Here is a 17,207-nt window from a genome sequence, read left to right as displayed (position 1 = left end):
GTTCCCATCCCAATAAATATTCTCTCAATTCATGAATTAGGACATATCTATCTGTCAAGTGGGCAACTCGGACAATAAAAACCTAAAACCTAATAAAATCCATGTAAGTCTCCCTTTCGTTCCCAATGCACATAACTGAATATAAACCAGTCAAGTTCAGGTACTTTTCTGATGTATCTGAATAGTTCTGGCGCAGCTGTTATAACAAAGATACTTACTAACTTTTTTTTCATACGAGCTCTTGCCGTTTTTAAATCGAATATTTTTTTTAATTCGCTAAAGCGCACAAAACACCAGCATCACTCATCATAAGCATCTGACCAATCACATTCCTGAATTTTAAACCCATTTAGTATTTATTTTTAACTTGTTTTATTTTTTAAAAAAAAATTACACACCAGTTTGAAGTATTCTTGCCATTTTTAGCATATTGTAAGGGGATTTTTTAAAAACATTTTATGTTTTTAAATCATATGAAACACAATCAACCCATTGTAATTTCCCATTGATAATTCTTGAGCTTTATAACTGTGTATTATTTCTTTTTAACTTTTAACTTTTTACCTTGTTTTAATATTTTTTTAAATTATTTTTGCATTTTACAGTGCTTTTTTAATATATTGTGAGCATTTTAGTGTCATTTTAAAATAGGACTATCAATGCTCCTGACTTTTAAACCTGTATTTATTCTGATATAATTCTCTCCACCTGCAGATGAGGGAGGTATTTGATTTTAACTTTGTTGATTTGGGGGGAAAATGTACATTAATTTCCTTGTACATTTCCTTCCTTGTTATCACAAGTGGGAAACCTGGCATTTTTGGATGAATTGCAATCTTTACTGCAAGGCCTTCAGACTGATACAGAAATGATGGAAGATTTAAATGAAACATTTGATAAATCAGACATGAACAGCATAACATCTAAAATGGCAGAACCCTCTTAAGTACAGAAAAAGTTCTGGCATATTCATAATAAATAACATTTATTTAATTTGAAGCATAAAATTTGCTTTAAAAAGAAAACCACAATTTGTACGATATCATATTTCAATATCAACGTTCAGATGAAGGATTTGAAGAAGCAACAGCGATAGGAAAGTACATTGATTTTGGGACAATGTTTGCATCTGAATAATCCTTGGTCCTGGAAAGAAGGGAAAAAAAGGTTTTGATTCTCAGTCTTCAGGATCCCCAAAAAAATGTGCAAATTTGTTTCCGATGTATTTTGGATAAAGATATAACTCTCATAGAAGATACATTTTATCAGTTGAATGCAGTCGATACTTTCGACTTTTTATATGATGACAGGACCTACATTTAGGGCTCAGTACTGATAACTCTGCTGCTATTGATGGAGTAGAAATATCTGGCAGTTTGTTTTTTTTCTGAGGCAAGAAGTCCTAGAACACCTCCTATAAAAATGTTAAGATTCAGAGTAAGAAATATTTTTCCACCTCACCTAATGCTATTGCATTAACGAGGCTGGAGTTGGCTTCTTATTCACCAGCTGCTGCTTCGCATTTCTCATTCCATTTTAAATGCTGCTGCTGTGATGTTATGTCATCTTTCGCCTGTAGATGGCTCTCTACAGTCATTTTTAAAAATACTTATCCAGATGTATTACTGTACATATCCTCAGTAAAATGGAATATGTAAGTAGAGACTGTCCAAATTGCATTTTTGTATGAAACACATTTCAGAAACACAACTCACAATAAAACAAACTGGCATGTTATACCACGAGTAAATAAGACAAAGGCAAAACGTAAATTCACTGGAACTTTCTGCATATTTTCCACGACCTTGCCTTCTGATCATAAAAAATCTCAAACTCTTGCATTTTGCAAGAAATTTTAATATAGCAGTTTTAAATGGGACATTTAGAACATGGCATATGAGAATATATGGTTAACTGAGGATGAGCAGAGGGTGATCGCACTTTCTGCTTATTGCTGTGAACCTACCTCCTGGTTATAAAAATGTCTAAAAATTCTGACACAGATGTGTGAGAGACAATGGAACTTCAGGACATTTTACTGTACCGTTTTTTAAATACGACCCTCTGAACATGGCATGAGAGAATACATTGTCAAATGGTAAATGCAATGTTTGCTATATTGCTAGGGCTCTCCCTCCTGATTTTAGAATCGTCTCATATTTCTGACATCAAGGTGTGAGACACAATATAACAGACTGTCAAAATCCTGAACTTCAGGACATTTTACGGTACCATTTTAAAAATATGACCCTCCGAGCATGGCATGTGAGAAAATGGCATGTGAGACTGCATTGGGAAAAGGTGAATGCAATTTCTGCTGAATTGCTATGGCCCTCCCTCCTGATTACAAGCTCGTCTCACAGGTCTGACACTGAGGTGTGAGACACAATGTATCAGGCACTCATAATCGTGAAGTACAAGAGATTTTACTGTAACGTTTTTTTTAATAATGACCCTCTGGCATGTGAGGACTTGTAGTCAACAATATAGCACACATTCTGCCAATTTACTTTGTCCCTCCTTCCTCGTTAGCAAAACATCTTAGTATACCGAGACTAAGGTAAATGTCTCTAAATCCAGAAGTTAAGTTGTCAAAGTATATCGGAGTCAACCGATACTGATCAGGTTCTGCTGATGCTGAGCCCGCAGCCTTCACCATAAGGTCCAATTCCCCAAGCCTGCTAACCTTATATGTCCATCCCTTCTCATCAAAATTCGTATTTTCACAGGGTACCCTTCAGAAATCGCAGTATAGAATGAAAAAACTCCAATAGATATCTGCCACTGTTGGCGATTTTCCTTTAAGATAGATAGAAAATACTTTATTAATCCCGTAGGGAAATTGACAAATGATTCTCCAGAAATTTTATGGAGTGTATCACTTTCACTGAGACGGAGAAGTGTTAAGCTGTACGTGAGTCTTTGTGGTTCGGTTGTTAACCAAAAGGGTGGTGGTTTGAGACCTCCCAGGGACGCTGAGCCTTTAAATGAACACACCCTCTTCACTTCATTTCTCCATGGCCGGTCTTGTACGGCAATCAAATACAGAGCCCGTAGGGGGCAGTAAGCTCGCATATATAGCTCACTGTGTATAAAATGAAGAAGCAGAGGTTAGTTTCTCATCTGCATGTTGCAGAGCCTTACGCAACTCGTACCAACAGCTGGGGTTTGATCCCTGCACGGGCTATTAGTTGAAAGACCATTGTAAATGAGGTGTAACAGATTTATCCAGCTGGCTTTTATGTTTCATACTAAATTGCTATCTTGAAACCAAAATAATTAGAAATATGGAACACAACTGTTGTTCCCCATGAAGGAAAGCTGTTTTACACTGACGTCACTCCTTTTTATTTAATCCAGATTTTAAAAACAACTCCGACCTATCAAAGGAAAATGTTACACAAAAGTTGGAAAGCACACTCTGAATCCATCTGTATATTTGATCTCCGCAATCCGTTCAAGGCTGCCTATGTTAATCGTAAGTGTATAGATGAAACATTTAATATATTGTTCAGTTTAAATCAAAATGCTTTACTACTACAAGAGAGAAGTATAGTATGGAGGATGCGACAAATGTGTGATTTCTTGGAAGAAAACTACTTTTCTTTGCGTTCGAAATTAATTCGAAACAATTGACACACAAACCCTTTGTCTTTTTTAAAGAGATTATATCTTTAAACAGACAAATGTATAAAATGTGTTTTTTTTACCTAGAGATTTTGGACAGGGGCGATGTATTACTAGTAGAGGCTGCTGACTAACACTGTACTGTCTGGAGATCAGCTCCATTTGCAATAAAAAAACGTGCGTAACAAAGCTGGAGAGCAGCTGAACTTGTGCTCAGTAGTCAGTATGGTGCTGAGGGTTCAATACTGTCGTTGTTGTATTAGCACGAGCTGCACAGGCTCTGAATCAGACCATTTCAATTAGTCTGATCAGTGCAGGACAAGTTAATGTAGAATTATTGCTTTGTCTGTCTCTTGTTTGTATATAAATGGATGTCTCTGATAACTTAATGTTAGTTTTTATTTTAGTTTTACGATGTAGGTCATGCGTTGATATATGACATGTCTCATTCCTGATTCAGCTCATGTTTCATAGGAGAGAAGAGATTCCTCCTGTTTCTTGTAAACCATATCAGAACAGAAGCCCATGTCACCCAGCTCTGATTCAAGATCGAGTTGCATCTTCAACATTTTGTTTTTCTTTCTGATCATAATTTTCTTTAGTTATGATCAATATTGAACTTTTTCTAAGTAAAACAAAACTAATCAAACATGCAGGCAGATTTTTGAAAAGTATTAGGAGTTGATACGGCGGTCCTTCGGAATAGTCGTCAGAAAATGTGAGAAAAGGAAAGTTACGTAAACTCTCACACACAGCATTAAAGACTGGAATCTGATCATAAAAAAACTAGCTGTCTCCCCGTCGGTAATCAAACCCCGGTTTCCCGCGTGACAGGCTGGGACACAAACAACTTTACTAACTAGGAGCGCTTGCTAGCTCTTAGGAGGCATTTACTCTTAAATATGTTACTGTTTTGGGTTTCAACTTTAATTTTCCCGATACCAGTTTTTTACAAAAGTAAAGGCACATGGCACATGTGTGGCACATCACGTCCGAGTTTAGTGACAAATACCTCAGAGATTGTGAGCTGGGTAGTTTCAGATCACTTTTTTTTAAAGGTTCAAGCAAACCCGAATACCTTTGTGTAATCGTTTTTCATAAAGTGTAATTGTATTATAGCATGTGCCCTTAATGATTTTCTTGATACGTTATATGTGCTCTTGTTTGTATTGTATGTAGTTTTGTTGTTCAAATAAAACGTAAAAGACACAACTTTCCGGATGCGGCTGCTGTAAAAATAAAATGACATCAAGGGTGCTGTACGCAGAGGTCTGAAACCTGCTCCACAGAAGATCTTTATCCAGAGGTGTTAAAGAAGTCGAGATCTCGCCATGAGAGGGGAAGCATCTCAGAAAAAGCAGGTGCAGTCGGTTCCACGGTCATAACGCCACTAATTCGGGCGACAAGAGCAAAACCCACCCGGCTTCCTGCGGGCAAGTAATGAAACAAAGAGACAGTGCACAGCGGGTAGCGTGGCCGAGCGGTCTAAGGCGCTGGATTAAGGCTCCAGTCTCTTCGGGGGCGTGGGTTCAAATCCCACCGCTGCCAGGTGCTTCTGTCGAGACCCCCTTTCAGCTGGCTTCAGACGAAGGGAACTGCTTTTTGGCAGTCTCTCGAGAAACTAAGCAAAGTGTTTAAAGATACTTTCTCAGCTTGACATCAAGGCACAAAACAAAAACCTTCTTGTGTCCTCTCAACCCAAAAGCGCTTTGCCACTTTTTGCGTTATGCAGGGAACGATGTCTGCCCAGATCACTTTTGTGTCAATGCAAATCGTAGTGTGCCCTCCGTTTTAATGTTGGCTGTGCTGGCGTGCTGCTTCTGTCTGTGAAACTTGAATGTTCTGCTTCTTCACACCAAATCGTCGGCGGGGGTTGAGCTTGTTAAATCTTTGCGCATAGCGCTCCTTTGGAAGTACTTTGTCCAAGTTCAAAAGCAATCGTGGGATTTACTTCATGCGTGCAAAAAGCATGCCTCGCACGACAGATTTAAATGGGGAATGGAGCCTGCTTTTTGCTATTTTTCCTGTGGTTGCAGTTACAAAGTTGATCGTGCTTTCACATTCTGTTAACAGTATTCACTGGCTGAGCTTTATCAGTTGGTTCGTAAAGGAATCTCTGCTTCGGTTCCAGAAAAGTCATCTGTAGTGTGTTTTTTTCCGTGCCCATGGCAGTCTTTTAAAGCTGGTAGTAATGGCGGCGAAGTTAATTTTTTATCCTCTTTAAAAGAATAAGGACGGGCTGGGGCGAGCTCCATTTACCACTCTTTCAGCTAACCGCCGAACTCGCGAACTGATTACACTGCAGAGCCACAGGCGCCTCGCTTTTCTCCATTCTCTGGGTTAGGGTGAAAAAAAAACTTTGCTGGTATTAGCTGGCCTGCTGGGAGTACCTCTTCTTCACTGATAAGCAAGATTTGTGTTTCATCTTTCGCAAGCTGTATAGATTTCTTTCAAAACAAGTTGTTCCAGAAAGGAAACGAACACTTGCATTCACCTGAATTAAAAGGCATGGGATTTGCCCATAAGGATAAATTCTGTACAGTAAGACAGGAAGAAAGGCACCGCTGGGAATCGGACCCAGGATCTCCTGTTTACTAGACAGGCACTTTAGCCAACTAACCCACGGCGCCGGCAAAGTGCTGTCCTTTGACAGCCACTTGGACACGTCTCAACTGCTCTGAGACATCTGCATTCGGTGTGCACCGAGCCTGCTCGCCTTGCAAGTTGCCTCAGTTACATGCGATAGTTCCACCACTAAGAGAAAGGATGAGAAATGGCTTTTATCTGTCACTTTTCATGTCAGAGGATCTCAATCTGCTTTCCGTGTACAAGAGGATGTCCAACTCATGTAGCTAAAGACGTAGACGACAGTGCTCCACTGAAATCTTGATCTCACAACCCTCGGCATGACTCCGCTGTGTTCTGCTTTAGACAAAGGGGGGAAAAGACTTCTTTCATCACACGTTTTGCACTGTTTACGGTGCTTGCAGTGCTCTTTCTTAAATGAAAACCAGGAATCGGCACCATATGAGGTGAGACTAGATAATATTGGAACAAGTAGCCTCGCCATTCCATGCGTGACGTGAGCAAAGTGTAATTCCTGTCTTTATAGTGTGCTTGTTAGAGACATAGCTGGCACCCAGAGCGCTTTAAATCCGGGAGTCAGCAGCCCAAGACAAGAGAGTTTCCTTCGTCTATGTTTTTTGTGTGAAGGGGGAAACCATGCGTGTGCTGCAAACGATCTTAGTATCGAAGTGCCGTCCCACACAACCGATCCGAACAATCTGCTTTACAGAGGAGCACTGCCGGAGCTTATCGTTGGCAAACTGAAGACCAGGCTGACCTCTTCTGTGACTCTTGAACACTGAGTCTCAAGGTTGTGAATTCAAGCTCCACGCTGGGGGGAAATTCCATAGGTAATGATCACATTTTCTTGCATGCTAATCAAAAGAAATATTAAGAAACTTTTCCCGATACCAGTTTTTTACAAAAGTAAAGGCACACGGCACATGTGTGCCACATCATGTCCGAGTTTAGTGACAACTACCTCAGAGATTGTAAGCTGGGTAGTTTCAGATCAGATCACTTTTTTTATCAAAGGTTCAAGCAAACCCGAATACTTTTGCAAGAGACATTTCAGAATCCCAGTCAAATCCAGTACGATTGCTGGATCCTTTGAATTCGACTGAACTATAGCACAGATCTGCAGTCCACCATTAGAATACTGTGGGTGTGCTGTATAAGCCATACCGCCCAAAATAGTTCTAAAACAGGAGAAGCATCCTCGTTTAGGAATGTGGTATAAAGTGAAATGGTCTGGGAAGAGTCCTACGTTTGAACAGTTCAAAATAGACGTAAAGGGGTATTTACGGACTCTTTCGAAATGTAAGAACGAGCTGTGCGGACCTTATCTTTATTTACCTTGTGTAATCGTTTTTCATAAAGTGTAATTGTATTATAGCATGTGCCCCTGACGATTTTCTTGATACGTTATATGTACTCTTGTTTGTTTTGTATGTAGTTTTGTTGTTCAAATAAAACGTAAAAGACACAACTTTCCGGATGCGGCTGCTGTAAAAATAAAATGACATCAAGGGTGCTGTACGCAGAGGTCTGAAACCTGCTCAACAGAAGATCTTTATCCAGAGGTGTTAAAGAAGTCGAGATCTCGCCATGAGAGGGGAAGCATCTCAGAAAAAGCAGGTGCAGTCGGTTCCACGGTCATAACGCCACTAATTCGGGCGACAAGAGCAAAACCCACCCGGCTTCCTCCGGGCAAGTAATGAGACAAAGAAACAGTGCACAGCGGGTAGCGTGGCCGAGTGGTCTAAGGTGCTGGATTAAGGCTCCAGTCTCTTTTGGGGTGTGGGCTTGAATCCCACTGCTGCTAGTAGTTTTTGTGTTACAACCACCAAATGGAGCAATGTGTTAAAAGCTACTTTATCAGCTTAACATCAAAGCAGAGAGAAAAAAGTGTTTCTTCTTCTCAACACAAATTATCGTTTCCACCTTCAGCAGGGAAGTTTGTCTACCAAGATCACTTTTGAGTCAGTGCAAATCACAGTGCGCCCTCAATTTTAATGTCGGTTGTGCTCCTTTTTTCTGTGAAACGTTAATGTTCTGCATTTTCAAGTCGAGTCATCCTCAGGGGTAGAGCTGATTATGTCTTTCCGCATAGCGCTCCATCAGAAATAACTTGTCTAAGTTCAAAAGAGATTGTGGGTTTCACTTCAAGTAATCACAAAGCATACCTCACATGTCAGATCTAAATGGGGAATTTGTTGGTTACGAAGCTGAACGTTTTTCCATGTTCTGCTATAGTATCCACTGGCTTGCCTTTATAAGCAGTCTTGGAAAGATAAGCTGTGCTTCATCTCAGGAAAAATCATCAGTACTGTCATTTTATTCTGTGTGTATGGCCGTTATTTAAAGTATATAAAAATCACGAGTTCATAGACTTATCCCAATATCAACGGCACCTTGTAAACCTGTCATAAGAATTCCTTCAATCCAATAGTTTCACTCCAGGGAAAAGGCAGGGAAACATAGAGAATTCTTATTTAAAGACAACATCCGTATTGGATTGCATGTAAGCAGGCACCACTCAGAATTCCTAATATGATTTTGAATTCAGTTTTGCAGTGCTTTAGTGCATTACTACTTTCAGAGAGTCCTTTATTGACCTTGCTGAAGCAGAGAAGCGACATAATCACAATTGTGACCAGTTTTTCTGCTGTTTCTGGTTAATACTGATTATTATTTTGTATTTTGATTAGTATTTTTCGTAGCGTTCTTCCTCAGCTTTTTAGTTATTTGGTGAGCAAGAACCACTGAGAACGAGTCTGAATCAATCAAGAACACATATGGTACTGCTGTCCTGTGTGATACTGCTTCATCCTAATTGAGCTTTTCAGTGTTGAAGAAGACGTTTCCAATTTCGATTGCTGGTTTCAGAGGATGTGCTACAAGATCACAGATTCATTTGAAAAGATTTGGAGATGCATTGGCTGGGATTCAAACCTGGCTCAATTGCATGAAGGCAACTATACTGAGCAACGAGAGGAAAGGAGAAGGGGCCAGAGGTAGTGTGGCTGAATGGTCTAATATGCTGGATTTTAGGCTCCACTCTTTCAGGGGTGTGGGTTTAAATCCCACTACTGCCCAATGTTTCAAGACCTTACTTCCTGTGATTTGTAATATGGTCAGTAAAAGCACTTTATGTAAGTATCTCTTATGTCAGCGCTACAAGTCACTTACTGCTCCACAGGACCGGGGTTCAATCCCTGGCATCTTCAGGTGTTTTATATTACTGTACTCACATCGAAATCTTCTGTTGAGTGAGAACTCTTTGCTCGTGTTCATAGAGAGCCAGGTTTACCTTTTGACTCTCACCCGGGATTTCCTGAGAGATCATTCAGCGAGCGAGTCCTCCCTCTGGACTCCGCACTGAGCTGAAAGCTGCACGAATTCCTCACTGTGTGTCCTGTACTGTTACAGGTGGTCCAGCGTAAATGTGCAGCACAGTGATATGAACAACTTGAACTTTTTCTGTATGTGAAGGAAAATGCAAAAGAGCATGTAAAGTATTGATCATATAAAATATCCATGGTACAACTCGAGAAAAAACTGTAGCACAAAACAGCGACTTTTGATGATTACAAGAGATTCAAGAAACACAACCGTCCGCAGATGGGTTCGGATCCTGAACGCTTAAGTCAAAAGAACAAAAGCGAAGTAAACTCTCTTCATTGTCTTATAGTTTATGTAATAAAACAATTTTTTACTTTCTTTATAATTTCTTACTGTTGATAGACGATTTATTGAATTTTAACAGAATCACAATTACAAATATTTGGGGTTAAACTGTTATTCACATACTCTAACAAAGAGAAACGTTAGTGTCTTCCGGTGTGTGAGCCAATTTCTCAAAACATTAAAAAATAAGTTATAGAAATTGAATTGTTCTACTTTTTAGGCTTGCATAGTCTTATTCATATTTCAGTTAAGCCTTTTCTTCTGTAGTAATTTCATTTGATATTAAAATTAGTCCTGATTTACAAGAATTTTGTAATAAGTTTCAGTTTAGGAAAATCGTGCCCAGAAGCTACCAAAACTGGTAATGTTCACATAATGTGTAATGCAAAAGCAGCAGTTGGGGTGGGAAACAAAAGGCATTTCTTGGTATCAATCCTTAAACTTCATAGATGGCGTTCTAGGACTTCTCGCTTCAGATAAAGCTGTCAATACATCATAGATTTCTACTCAATCAATATCAGCAGTGTTATCACTACCGAACACTAAATATAGATCCTGGCAATAATTCATGAGTTGTTTGTTAGAAAATTGTTTATGGTTTTTTTTAAACATATTTTCAATACCAGACAAAAAGTCGAAAGTTTCAATTTCATGCAACTGACGAAATCTCTCTTCGATGGAAGTTATAAGTACAGCACATCCAAAATATCAAATTTACATGTTTCTTGTGGATCCAGAAGATCATTTTGAGACTCAAAACATGCCTGTCTTTTCTTTTTTCGAGGACGAAGGAGTAGCAGCAGGAGTAGCAGTTATGGCAAGAACGTGTTTAGAGTTCAGGACTTCTCATTTCTAATGCAGAGCCATCGACTCGGAAAGCACCGCCCGCGATAAAAGAAATTGCAGAATTGGTCTGTTCATGTTGCCTACACGCTTTGAATTGCTGGCATTTTCTGCAAGCGTTCCTTTTTGAGGGTTCATGAAATTCCTCACAATTGAGCCAACACTAAAATATTTCATTCGGGGTCGCCTAATTCATAGTGCAAACCGAATCTACAGGGGAATGCTGTGGCACATGAAGCCGTTTGTTATTCTGTTGTGAGGTGTGAGGGGCGGAATGCAAATCCAGTTGGTGAATAGAAAATGAAACAGGAGTCACTTCTTGAGCTACGAATTCCAAAAAGTATGAAAACCTGTGCATTTTAACAGTGCAGAATACTCACAAATTGCACTGAGTTGCTTGCTTTCTTCTGCTGCTTTTATATTTCAGTCATTCACTGTAGCACTGGAACAATTCAAGAGAGGTAAAAGCAGAAGCTGTCAGGAGTGGCATTTGAACCCACGCCTCCATTTGGAGACCAGAACACCCAAGCCAGCTGGAAAGACACATGTCCTTGAGTCTGGCGCCTTAGACCACTCGGCCACCCTGACAAGCGAAAGCAAGTGGTGTGCTGAATGCACCAGTAGTTGACTAAACTGAGTTTCTTCCCTGAAATTATTTGCTTGCGAAGAGCCAAGTTGCCTTGAATGGATCTTGGAAATCAAATATACGGATGGATTGTTATTCGGTTGTGAGTTTTGAGGGGCGTATTATAAATTGAGTTGGTGAAAAGGCGCTTTTTGTTAGTCTGTCGGGAGGCTGCACAAGGTGTTTAGAGGGAGAACTTCTAAAAGGCAGGCTCTCTATGTTTAACATCAAGAAAGATTTTTTTTTCTCAATGGAAATGCTCTTTGGCGCTTTCAGCTTTACGTAGGGAACAACGTCTGCCGAGACCACTTTTGAGCCAGTGCAAATGGTAATGTGCCACCAAGTACATTTAATATTGGCTGTGGTAGCGAGCTGCTTTTGTTTGTGAAGCTTTTACTTCTTTAAGCTGAATCATCGGCAGGAGTAGCTTATTAAATCTTTGCTCATTGCGCTCCATCAGAAATACCTTGTCCATGTTCAAAAGAGATCAGGGGATTTACTTCATGCTTTCACTTGGCATACCTTACACGAAAGATTTAAATGGGGAATTGATTGTGCTTCTTGATGTTGTTCCTGTGGTTGCCTTGGTTACAATGGTGAACGTTCTTCCACGTTCTGCTAGAGTATCCACTGGCTGGGCTTTATCAATTGGCTCGGATAGGTCATCAGTGCTCCGTCTCCAGAAAAATAATCAGCACTGTCTTTTTTCTGTGCGCATGACCGTATTTTAAAACATATAAAATCACGAGTTCATTGATTTCTCCAAATAACAACAATACATTTTAACCTTTCAATCCAATAGTTTTACTCCAAGTAAAAAGCAGCGCAATATATAGAGAGATGACATTCAAAGATTTCAACGTTCTTATTGGATTGCCTGTATGCAGATATCGTTCAGAATTGCTAATATGATTTTAATTCAGTTTTTCTCTACTACTTTCAGAGTCTTTTATTGACCTTGCTGAAGCAGAGAAGTGACATAATCACAAATGCAACCAGTTGTGCAGCTGTTTCTGGTTAATAATGATTAATGCAAAAAAAAACAGCTCCTTGCATTAAGAGTCCTCCCTCTGGATTCCTCTGAAAGCTGCGCGAATTACTCACTGCGTGTCCTGTACTGTGTAGCACAGTGACAAGAACGCCTTGAGTTTTTTTCCGTATGTGAAGGAAAATGCAAAAGAGCATGAAAAGTATCGATGGTATAAAATATCCATGGTACAACTCGAGAAAGAACTGAAGGACAAAATAATGACATTTGATGATTACAAGAGAAACACAACCGTCCAAACATGGGCTTGGATCCTGAACACTTGTGTTAAAAGACAAAGCAAAGGATATAACCTGTAAATGTCTACATGTCTTACAGTTTATGAAATAACACAATTTCTTACTTTCTTGATAATTTCTTACTATTGATAGATACTTTTTTGAATTTTAACAGAATCACAATTACAGACATTTGGGGTTAAACTGTTATTCACATATTCACATATAATTATGAGACTCAAAATATGCGTCTTTTCTTTTTTCGAGGACAAATGGATTATTGAGGTGTAAAGATGGGTTCAAAACCAAAATCATCTGCTATTGCTGCTGTTTCTTCAAATCCTTTAATTGATCATTGATAACGAGGAATAATATTATACAAATTGTGGTTTTCTGTGAATTGCCAATTTTATTGTAATTACATCTTCGTTTACAGATGACTTGCATGTATCACAAGGTATTACAGATGCAGCAATTAAAAATGGGTGGGGTATTTCGCGGCATACCCAGGTGGGCGTGTCGCGGTGTCACGCAGTATCACGCGGTTAATCGCGTCATTTGACGTCATCCCGGAAACTATCCGGCGCCACCTTGTAAAACCGCCAGGGGGAGCTTAACCTCTCATGTACAGCATTTGAGCTTTTAATTTTGAACTGTGTATTACAGCATGTTAATCATCAGTCATTAAAATGTTGGTATATTTTATGAAAGCAAGATTGCTCAGTTGGACAAAAGTACACAACCTACCTTTATCAGAAATATTTATGCATCAAAGCCTTTACCGAAGATATTACTAATAGTATTAATAATGGATGACTTTGGACAAGCTGTATACTCAAAGTATAATTTCTTTAGCACATTTGTACAAGCACTCGGAATCTGTCCAAGCCATACTTTGTCAGGCATTTTGTTTTACTTCAACGGGCATAAAAACTTCCTTGCTTTTAACAGGGCGTTTCATAATTTCTAACTACGAAAATGATTTAAAATGCGACACTTATCATTCAACTAGAGCTCAAAATATCACAAGGATCCTCAAGAGCACAGCAAAGACTGTATTAAAAGATACTTGTATGTAGCAACGCTTTCTTTTCCGTATACCAGATTTTATGGAACCACTTCAGAGGGGTGTCAGCCAGTCAGATTCCAGGAATCGGTACTTTAAAGGAAAAATACACGCCGGTATTCCATTTCTCCCTAACGATTTTAAGCATCGAAGTATATAACTAGCATGTGAAATAAATGTGAAAAAGTGGTAGTTTTAAGCTTTTCTGCTAATATAATATGGAATCGCGTATCTAAAGAATTTAATAACGATATGATTATATTCGTGTACTGCGACAGGGCTGTGTAGGGCTGTTTCGCCTCTCTCTTCATGCAACTTCCCTTGTAGCCTACTGGTCTATGTGCCCAACTATCAACTCACGGGTTGTGTGTTCAAATCAAGCTTGTGCAAACATTTCTTCGAAAAAATAGAATAGCGATATTATGGACAATCAATTGACTTTTATATTTCAAAATATCACAACATGATCGATTCTAAGTCATTTTTGATAACAATGAATAGTCACCTTCTTCCCTTCTGACAATGGTCCCTGTTTCTGCTTCCTGCTTCTAGTGTGTGTGTGTGCAATAGAGTAAATTTTTATAGAGAAATGCAGGCTGGACAGTATGCGTTACAATATAAACATTTATATTGATTTAAATTGTGTTCTGATTTAAATCGCAAACGCGAGTTTAATTATATGTGTTTTTTAATCATAATCAGGCTAATGCAACATAAATTGATACAGTATCTTTGTCTTCTAAGTATCTTAATAAACTTTCAGCATACCTTTCTACCCGTTTAGATTTATATTTCTTGGGATTTTGGGATCAAACGTGGAAGGATTAGATTGTAATCGTTTTTATTTTTCAAATATGAGATTGTATTTCTGAATGTTATGTTACACCTACAGTAGTTCACTGCTTTAAATACATCGAATTAAGAAAGTTATGTGTAGCACTTTAGATATTTTTTTCTGAACCAGGGAAAATCTGATCATGTTTCTCTATAACAATAATAAAAAACATTATTTTACATATCACCTTTAAAAGTGGCATCTCAAAGCAGAAAAGTAGATGGGAAAAACAGTTAAAAGGGACCAAAGTAAATACCAGACAAACACAAACGTGTTTTTAATAAAATGCTTTTATTCATTCAGCAGAGAGTGAGAGGGACATCCAGCAGGGAGAGACACACACACCGGTTTCCATTGACAAAATTGTTTTTTTCAATTCCTCTTGTCTAACAGGAATGTTTTGTTGTGGACAGACTGTTAGACTAGAGGAAAAGAGCGCCTCCTTCTACGAAGCATTTCCTTGATCCGATCACTAATTCTTTTCCAGTCGCACGCAGTAAGGGTTGAGAATCTCCGATTCACCATGCTACTAATGGTTTCCCAGAGATTGCAAGGCAAGGCACTTTTGCCTCTGGACCCATCGAAATTTACAGACGTGGTCCACCCCCAGTAAATTTCAAAAGTCACAAGATTTCGAAACACGAGGGCGGCGTAGCGGTCGGCTCTTGCTTTCCCGTCTATGCCGATGCACTGCAAGTACAACCCCCCCTCCATCTCCTGAGTGATGGGTAGCAGTTGGACATCTGGGAGAATTATTCGTCCCACTGGCGTCTGTGAATTCCGCTGTGCTTCCTGGGGGGAGATAGACGGCGGGGACAGCATCAACCAATTCCCATGCGGTGGTGAACGGAGAGGCCGGGATGGAGTGTCCTGAGGCGGTGTGTGCTCTGCGGGGGGCAGAGCTTCCGCCAGGCATTGCAACCTGCGCGGCGGGGAGAGGCACTTTTCGGGAGACAGCTGCTCAACTGTTTGACTGCTGGAAAATACTGTCTCCTTCCTCTGCATTTTCAGGAGTGTCTCTAGCCTCCCAATCCTCCCCAGTAATGCGTCGTACTGCTCCCGCTGCTGCCGAAAAGTCTCCACACAGGTGTTGCTTCTACAGGTTGGCACCCTGGCCAGTGGCCGAGAGCAGAGACCCACGGCCTGTGGCAAAATAACATAATTCATGTAAGAAATAAAGTCACACAGTAGTATTCATCAGTCGCAGAACAGAAGTCAAAATAAACTTTTCTTTTTTTCCGTCTTACCGCTTTCTTTTTTACTGTCCTGGTGGTAGATTTCGAAGATCGTTTCGCCCGTGCGGTGTTTTCTTGAAGAACAAGCTACGAAGAAATAATTATAATTGAATTTAAAATTCAAAACGGCAATAATACCTTGTAATATGCGCTGTAATCGCGTATTTCAGATGAAGTCTGCTGTATTTGCTTACCCTTCGCTCTTTGGAAGCTGGGGCAGCAGAAGCACCCCGTCTCTTCCCGTAAAAGGTCTTGGTCTCCATATTGTACTATGGTCGCTGTAGTGCAGGTTCGCAGTTTTTTTTTTGTGATGGGAGCTCACCCAATCCCTTGGTGTATTTATGCTATATTCACATGTACGGCTAGAATGTTCATTGTCTTCCAATGAAAGGCGGGTGCCTTTTGCCGAAGTCGGGAGACATTAGAGGCTTGCCACACCCGGACTGTTAAACCACCGCATTAGCACGTCAAAGCCCATTGAGGACCCTGGCGCAATAGTTGTTTTGTCCCTTGATTTACTGATGTGCATTAATTAAATCTTGTCAGTCAGGTCTTTTTTTCTCTATTTGAATTGTCGTTTACACATGCACGACTTTAAAAGCTAGCAAGACAGGTTTCGATTCACATTAGCTGGCGAGCCTTGTTAACAAAAAAACGAATAATAATGTAACATGCCACTGTTTGTTCATGAACAAAGTTATACTGAGATTTCCTTAGATACGCAATTAAAAAATAAATAAAAATTTGAATCCCCTGCGGAACACATTCCATAAGAATCAGCGGTTTTACAGTATATATCGCCTTTAAAGGTGGCTTCTCAAAACACTTTACAGGATAAAAACAACCAGAACAGCAACAACAACAATATTGTATTTCATTGCACTTTGAAAACCAAGTAATAACTTAACTATACGTGCAAACGTTTCATATGTTGCTGTTGTGAATGCCTGTGGAGTGTATCTTAATCCATTTCTTGAAGAAAAACAATTTTGTCAATGGAAACCGGTGTGTGTGTCTCTCTCTGATTAGATTTTCCGTGCTTCAGAAAAAAAGATCTAAAGTCCTACACATAACTTTCTTAATTCGATGTATTTAAAGCAGTAAACTACTGTAGGTGTAACATAACATTCAGTAATACAATCGAGAATAGTTTTGTGGTGTTTGTTTAGATGAAACGTTCCTAAAACGTATAACGTAACAAAATTAAAGACGATTAAAATCTGTAATCTTTCCACTTGTACTGTATGTCATCGGAAAGTTTCTGCTTTGTGTAAGGATGGTATCAAAAAGCAATCTTAAGTGGTGAGTAGCTGTGCTCAATGTATTTAAGGGACTTAAAAGTAAAAGGAGATGCTTCATATTGCTTGACTAATTTTAAAAACGAAGTTATAAATGCAGACGCTCCCTCGGTACTAGTATTTTAGTACTTAATACTAAAGTACTAAGTATTTATTT

General features: G+C 39.4%; 2 non-coding genes across 2 annotated transcripts; one reads left to right on the top strand and one right to left on the bottom strand.

Moving 5' to 3' along the window:
* The first annotated feature begins 5,093 nt into the window (after positions 1-5,093).
* On the top strand, positions 5,094-5,175 carry trnal-aag (transfer RNA leucine (anticodon AAG)). Its single transcript has one exon. It is a non-coding gene; the product is annotated as a tRNA-Leu (tRNA).
* A 6,025-nt stretch (positions 5,176-11,200) lies between these two features.
* trnal-caa (transfer RNA leucine (anticodon CAA)) lies at positions 11,201-11,313 on the bottom strand. The gene is made up of 2 exons: positions 11,276-11,313; positions 11,201-11,246 (listed from the first exon to the last, which is right to left on the bottom strand). It is a non-coding gene; the product is annotated as a tRNA-Leu (tRNA).
* Positions 11,314-17,207: the final 5,894 nt, after the last annotated feature.

Source organism: Lepisosteus platostomus, chromosome 5 (genome assembly GCF_059453375.1).
Source record: "Lepisosteus platostomus isolate fLepPlt1 chromosome 5, fLepPlt1.hap1, whole genome shotgun sequence".
Lineage (NCBI taxonomy): Eukaryota > Metazoa > Chordata > Actinopteri > Semionotiformes > Lepisosteidae > Lepisosteus > Lepisosteus platostomus.
The sequence above is the reverse complement of the archived record's forward strand: the minus strand, read 5'-3'. Positions and strand labels throughout refer to the sequence as shown.